General features: G+C 59.7%; 1 protein-coding gene across 3 annotated transcripts in view; it reads right to left on the reverse strand.

Moving 5' to 3' along the window:
• SYNE3 (spectrin repeat containing nuclear envelope family member 3) overlaps window positions 1-5532 on the reverse strand; it is a 99536-nt gene extending 94004 nt beyond the window's left edge. For all 3 annotated transcript variants that reach the window (XR_006293489.1, XR_006293488.1, XM_043556957.1), the window contains exon 1: window positions 5429-5532. The gene's annotated coding sequence lies outside the window, so the exon portion shown is untranslated. The remainder of the gene's footprint in view (window positions 1-5428) is intronic.
• Between the last annotated feature and the right edge of the window lie 468 nt (window positions 5533-6000).

Below are 6000 nucleotides of genomic sequence, written 5' to 3' on the forward strand. Positions count from 1 at the left end.
GAGCCAAAGTCGGACGCTTCACCGACTGAGCCACCCAGGTGCCCCTGGGCCGGTCACTTCTAATTGCGGAGACTCAGTTTCCCCAGGGGTAAAAATAGAGGCTCAGATGAGAGGAATCCAAGGCTCCGGCTGGCTCTGGCATTCTCTTATTCTCCGCTGCAGCTGTCAGTTCGAGAACACTGCACACACATTCCCCGCAGGCACATACACTGAGGGCTTGTTTCCCAGCGTCTGAAAGATGCCCGACTTGTGCAGTTCCGTCTCCGCGGGTCCTAAGCCCTGCCCTACGGGGAGGTAGCACCAGCCCCATCAGGCACGTGAAAAATGGGGTCACAAAGGGGCGCCTGGGTGGCTGTCGGTTAGCGTCCGACTTCGGCTCAGGTCACAATCTCGCGGTTCGTGAGTTCGAGCCCCGCGTCGGGCTCTGTGCTGACAGCTCGGAGCCTGGAGCCTGCTTCGGATTCTGTGTCTCCTCTCTTTCTGCCCCTCCTCCGCCCTCGCTCTCTCTCTCCCTCTCTCAAAAAATAAGCATTAAAAAAAAATACCGTTTAGGGAAAAAATGGGGTCACAGGACACAGAGCAGGGGGACCCGGCCCCAGGTCTCCACTCCCCAGGGGGGCACACAAGCTGGACACAACCGCTGTCTCCGTGCCCGACGCGCATCAGAACCACCACCGAATGCATCAGTCCTGGGGCATCCGGCGCTCTGAGACCCTTTGGCCGGGACAGCTATCTCTGCAGAGGGAAGACCCAAAGAACACCTTGGATGTGGGCAGAGGGCAGGTGGCCAGGAATCGAAGCGAGCATTCAAAGCACCAGGGCCCCAAGTGGGATGGGTTCCCCAAATCTCGGCGCACCGCTGCCCCACTCCATCATAAGGAAGAAGGTGTGGCGGTCAGAGCCGTCCGGCCCCAGAGCCTCCTGTGATCTGACAGCTGGGCAGAAACCACCCAACGACCCTGGACAAGGGCATGTCCCCCCCCACCTGCCAGCTGGGCCGGGACGACAGGGACTGCAGCTCCGGAGGAGCGAAGGCCGCGTTCACAGCACAGCACCCGCGAAAAAAGCTTTCAGCGCATCCTCTGGGTGAGGCTCCCACCCCGTCACTTACTCAGCTGCCATGGGGATTTGGGGCAAGGCCATCAACCTCTCTGACCCTGTTTCCCCAGATGCAAAATGGCGATAACCATACCCGTGGCGGTTAAGTTGTCCTGATAACTCCTAAATATATCCAGCTTGCCCCACAAAGAACAGGAAAAATAGGGGTGGCTCCCCAAGGCCGGTTTCATGGGAAAGGAGAGCGTGGGCACTGCTTACGCAGGTCCTTTGGTGACGTTTGTGTTTGTGTAAGTTCCGGAAGTTGTGTGGTCGTTGCGCGCGGCAGCTCTCTGCTCGCGTTCAACAATTAAAATGATCACTTTAATCTCGGATGAATGTAAACTTAAATAACATAATAAATAAACGAGTCAAAAAATAAATAAACGGAAACCTGAGTTTAATCTCAGGGCCGCCCGTTGCCCTGTCTCCAGGGGGCCCTTGCCACAGTGGTGTCGCGGCGAGAGGCATTCAGGTGTGGCGGCGCAGAGCAAGCTGTCTTCCCTACCTTTGGGCCTGATGTTGACCTGGGCCGGGGCATTTCCACCAGCCACAAAAGCAACAGGTTGTGTCCAGGGGACCCGAGGTTCCTCCCAGCTCAAATATTTCAGGGTTTTCTGATTCACAAGCATAAATCATCACGCCAAGACCTTAAAAACTCTCATAGATAATCTGAGATTGCAGAGCGTTTACACCATCTCCCAGTCGTATGTCTTCAAAGAGGGAGATGATTTGTCCGCCTAAGATGCCATGGGTCTGTCACAGGGTAGGGTTTGTGTTTGTCGTGTTTTATCAAATCCAGCCAGACTACCACTGGAATCTGTGGGAAGAGTCTGATTTCCCATGAGAGCTTTGTGAAATGTTTCATATTACCTTTAAAAAATTTTTTGTTAATGTTTATTTATTTTTGAGAGAGAGAGGGAGGGGCAGAGAGAGACCCAGAATCCAAAGCAGGCTCCAGGCCCTGAGCTGTCAGCACAGAGCCTGATGTGGGGCACGAACTCACGAACGGTGAGATCGTGACCTGAGCTGAAGTCAGATGCTTAACCATCTGAGTCACCCAGGCGCCCCTCACATTACCTTTTAATTGTATCTGCATGTAAGATTTGATATACGCAATGGAATATATAGGCATGTATGTGTATAAACAAATGTATATTCGTAAATGATGAAGCATAAAAATACTTTAATAGCACCCACGACTGCACCACTTGACAGAAAAACATAATGGATCCCACCGAGACTGGACCTGGCTCCTCTTTGACCCTGTGCCCTCTTCCCCACCCTGATTTGGGGGTTACCATTCCCCTGCTTTTCATAAAATCTGCTTAAATTTAAAAAAAGACTCCATATAGAGAGGCACACATAAAACATACATAGCGTCCCCAGCAGTTCCAAGGTAAATTCTTCTATCACGGACCCCATGACCCTACCAATCCCCTCTTCCCACACACACCCCCCCCCCCACCCCATGATCATCTCTGCCCCACGATTGCTTGACTTCTCGTGTATACATCGCGAAACGACCCTCGTTCGTGTTTGTGTTTTGAGCTTTCCTAATTAGCAGCTCTGTGCCCTGCCTTTCAAAGCATTTCGGAGATGCTGGGATTCCCTGCACAGAGTCTGCAGCCTAGAAATCCAGGCAAGAGGTGCAGGCCACAGTACATTGTCACGATCGCATTAGGTGGATTAGGAATAATAAAACCACGATAACTCCTCCTATGATGTGTCCCCGCCCCCCGGGGCATTCTGCTGAGGCTTGTCCCCAATTGTCTCATTTATCCCCACAGCAACCCCACAGGGGGCCTCTTATCTCTACTTTAGAGAAGACAAAATTGAGGCTTTGGCTGCGGGGACTGTCCCCCATGTGCTTCCTGGCAGCTCAGCCCCAGGAACATCATCCCCAAATCCTGAAGTCGTGATTCCCTGGGGGTGGAGAGGGTCAGTAGACAATTCCAGAACTTCCATCTCCCCCTCCCAGGTTCCTCTCGTGGTGGCCCTACTGGGCTACTTTCAGACGTTAACGGGGGAAGAAAGTTCAGAATCCATTCTTCCCGGCAAATGCCAATGTCTTAATGATGAGCGGGATCCTGCCTCGCCCATACTGTTGGCCTGGTGATTAGCGTCATTTCTTTCTATTGCCTGAGACGCACTGTGTGGTATAATGAAGAGCAGCGAGTCAACGGCCCCGAGTTCGAATCCTGACTCAGCCACCCCTGCCCTCTGAAACCTGTCTCCTCATCCGTAAATGGGCCAGCAATGGCACCAGCCTTGGCCTTCGTCGGGGTCATAGGAGGTGAGAGACAGAACATGCTTCCTAGGAGCCCACAGACACAGGGGATCCCCTGGCAGACCCCTCTCAAATGTCTCTGCCTGGCTCAAAGACCAGCTTTCCTGATGGAAAGGCTCTGAGGGAGATCATCCAGGGCCACCCACCATTTGGCAGACACGGGAAATCAAGGCAGAGAGGCAAGGGCAGAGCTGAGGTGGGCAGGGGGGAGGGACTCAGGTGTCCCAACCAGGTCCCGTCACCCTACACGGTGACAACGCTGTGCGGTGCCTGGCACCCTACAAAACACTATTCGTGGACCGTCTCATCGAATGCTCACGGCACCCACGATGTGGGTGCTACGGTTATCCCCCTCTCGTGGGGAAGAAAACCGAAACTCTGAGAGGGGAAGGGAGGTTTTCATGGCCAAGGCCAAGGCAGGACTGGACCCAGGTAATCTAACGTGGCCACCCCCATTCTCAACAGCTAGGCAACACGGGAAGGCCCTCAGTCCTCTTGGCTCTCAGGGGCCCCAAGGCTTTTAGGGGGTTGTGCTGGACCTGTCCGGTCTTACCTCCCTAGAACGGCAGTCACAGCTGTCCCTGCCCTAGGTTTTTGCATCAGGAGATGGGGGGGGGGGGCACCCAGGCACAGACAGGTCTGCGGCCGCAACAGAACATGCAAAGCAGCTATGCTACAGGGCTGTTCCCATGGAGACAAACTCACCCTGAAGGGTGTCTGCAGGGGGCCAGCCTGCACCCTGAGGCAGAAACCAGAGCCCGAATCCTCACCCCTCCCCTCAGGACCCCCAGCAAGACAGGAGGAGTTCCCAGCCCACTCCCCCCTCCAGCTGCCCTCAGAGGGGCCTCTCTGGCTGAAAACGGCGCCCTGGGGCCAGCAGGCAGGACACAGCTGCGGCTGTCCGGCAGCAGAGAGAAGTCCTGCTTGAGGAATGTGCAGACCCACACGTGTCAGAGAGCCCCGCTGGGGACCGGTTCCGGGAAACAGAGCAAAACAGCCCGGTGGCACCGGCTCGTGCCTCCCGCCTCCCAGCCCCTGACCCCTGGGGGCTGCTGGCTGTGCAGGAGGCAGGGCCTGACCCTTCCAGGGCGCCCGATTCTGTTCTCGGTCGTGCAGCCCCGGGGAAATCGCTGCCCATCCCTGGGCCCGTTTCCTCTTCTTGGTGGAGGAAGGAGGCCGTCCCGCCAAGCTCAGAATGGCAGATTTTGTGACATACTCCCTTTTCTGGGAGGGCAGTCTCTTGTCCCTCACTGTCTCCTCCTGCCCTCACTCGCCTGGGATGGGGCATGCTTCCCTTGCATGTCAGGCTCCCCCCCCACCGGCTGCCTGCCTGGTTACATCCACCGGGCCCACTGTCTAGAGTCAAGATCTGAAGACCCTAAAGGTGGTCAGCATCCACTGGGGGCTCGCTCAGCCCCGCAAGAGATCTTTGGCCTCACTACGCCCTCCTTGAGAGATGTGGGATGAGGCTCAGAGAGGCCGAGCGGCTTGCCCAAAGCGGCACAGCCGGGAGGTGTCTGAATGAACCCGAAGCTGTCCGGGGCTACCCGCCCCCCCACCTCCTCCAGCGCGCCCGCTCCGGGCTGTCCCAGGCACTAGGAAGCGAGCGCGTGGTCGCCAGGAGGGGGTATTGATGCCCGCGATTGCTGCCCAGGCCCGGGACAGCCGGCGGCGCGGGCCCGCGGTGACAGGTCCGCTGGCCCCAAGCGGCGGCTGAGTGAAGACTGGAGGCGGCGCCCGGCCCGCCGGGGACACGCTACCCAGGGCTCAGGGGCTTTTTCTTGGGGGCCGCGCCTCCAGGCTTGGGGAGCGGAAACGCTCGGGGACTTCGCAGGCGGCAGGGATCGGTTAGGTTTAAACTAAAAATATCCGCCCGCCCGCAGCTGTCACGCCAGGGCCCCCGCCCCCGCGCCGGGAGCGCCTCCCCAGGTCCCCTCGACTTTCGGCGACCCCGATCCCTGGGAGGCCCGTCGGGGCTGGGCCGGGGGCCGCGGCCCCGACCCTCCCGGCCCCGGCTCGGCCTCCGCGCCCCGCGCCACTTACCGGGTCCGGAGCGTGCAGGAGCGCGGCGCCGCGGGCAGCTCCGGCCCAGCCGCCCTCCTCCCTGCGTCCCGGGCGGCTCCGGAGCGGGGCGGGGCCGGGGCGGGGCCGGACACTGGCCCCCGGCCCCGCCCAGTCCCCTCGGGGACCCGCCGCGGGAGCCGCCCCGGGGCCGTGCCACCCGGCCGGGCCGAGCAGGACGCGCCTGGCCCCGGGCTCCAGGCGGAGGCCCCCGGCGCACCGCCCCAGCCCCGCGGCGCCCAATCGCAGACCGCCCCCCTCCGAGGGAAGGAGCGCCGCCGCGGGGGCTCTCCATCCTCACCCCCGGGCTCCGCGCCCCAGGCTGCCCCCTCCGGCCCAGGAGCCGTCCGGATCCCCGGACCCCCGCCTGCCTCCGCCTGGGTCTCATCCTCGGGAGGGCACGGAGCTGCCTGTCCCCCGGGGGAAAGTTGGATCTGGGGAGGGAGATCCTCTGGCGTCCAGATTTGGGGAGAAGGCGAGGGGGGCGGGCAGGTCTGGCCCCCCTCAGAGCCGAGGTGCGGCCAAAGGCAGGGGCACTCCTCCCGGAGGCGCGA

Source organism: Prionailurus bengalensis, chromosome B3, assembly GCF_016509475.1.
Source record: "Prionailurus bengalensis isolate Pbe53 chromosome B3, Fcat_Pben_1.1_paternal_pri, whole genome shotgun sequence".
In the NCBI taxonomy this organism is placed as follows: Eukaryota; Metazoa; Chordata; class Mammalia; order Carnivora; family Felidae; genus Prionailurus; species Prionailurus bengalensis.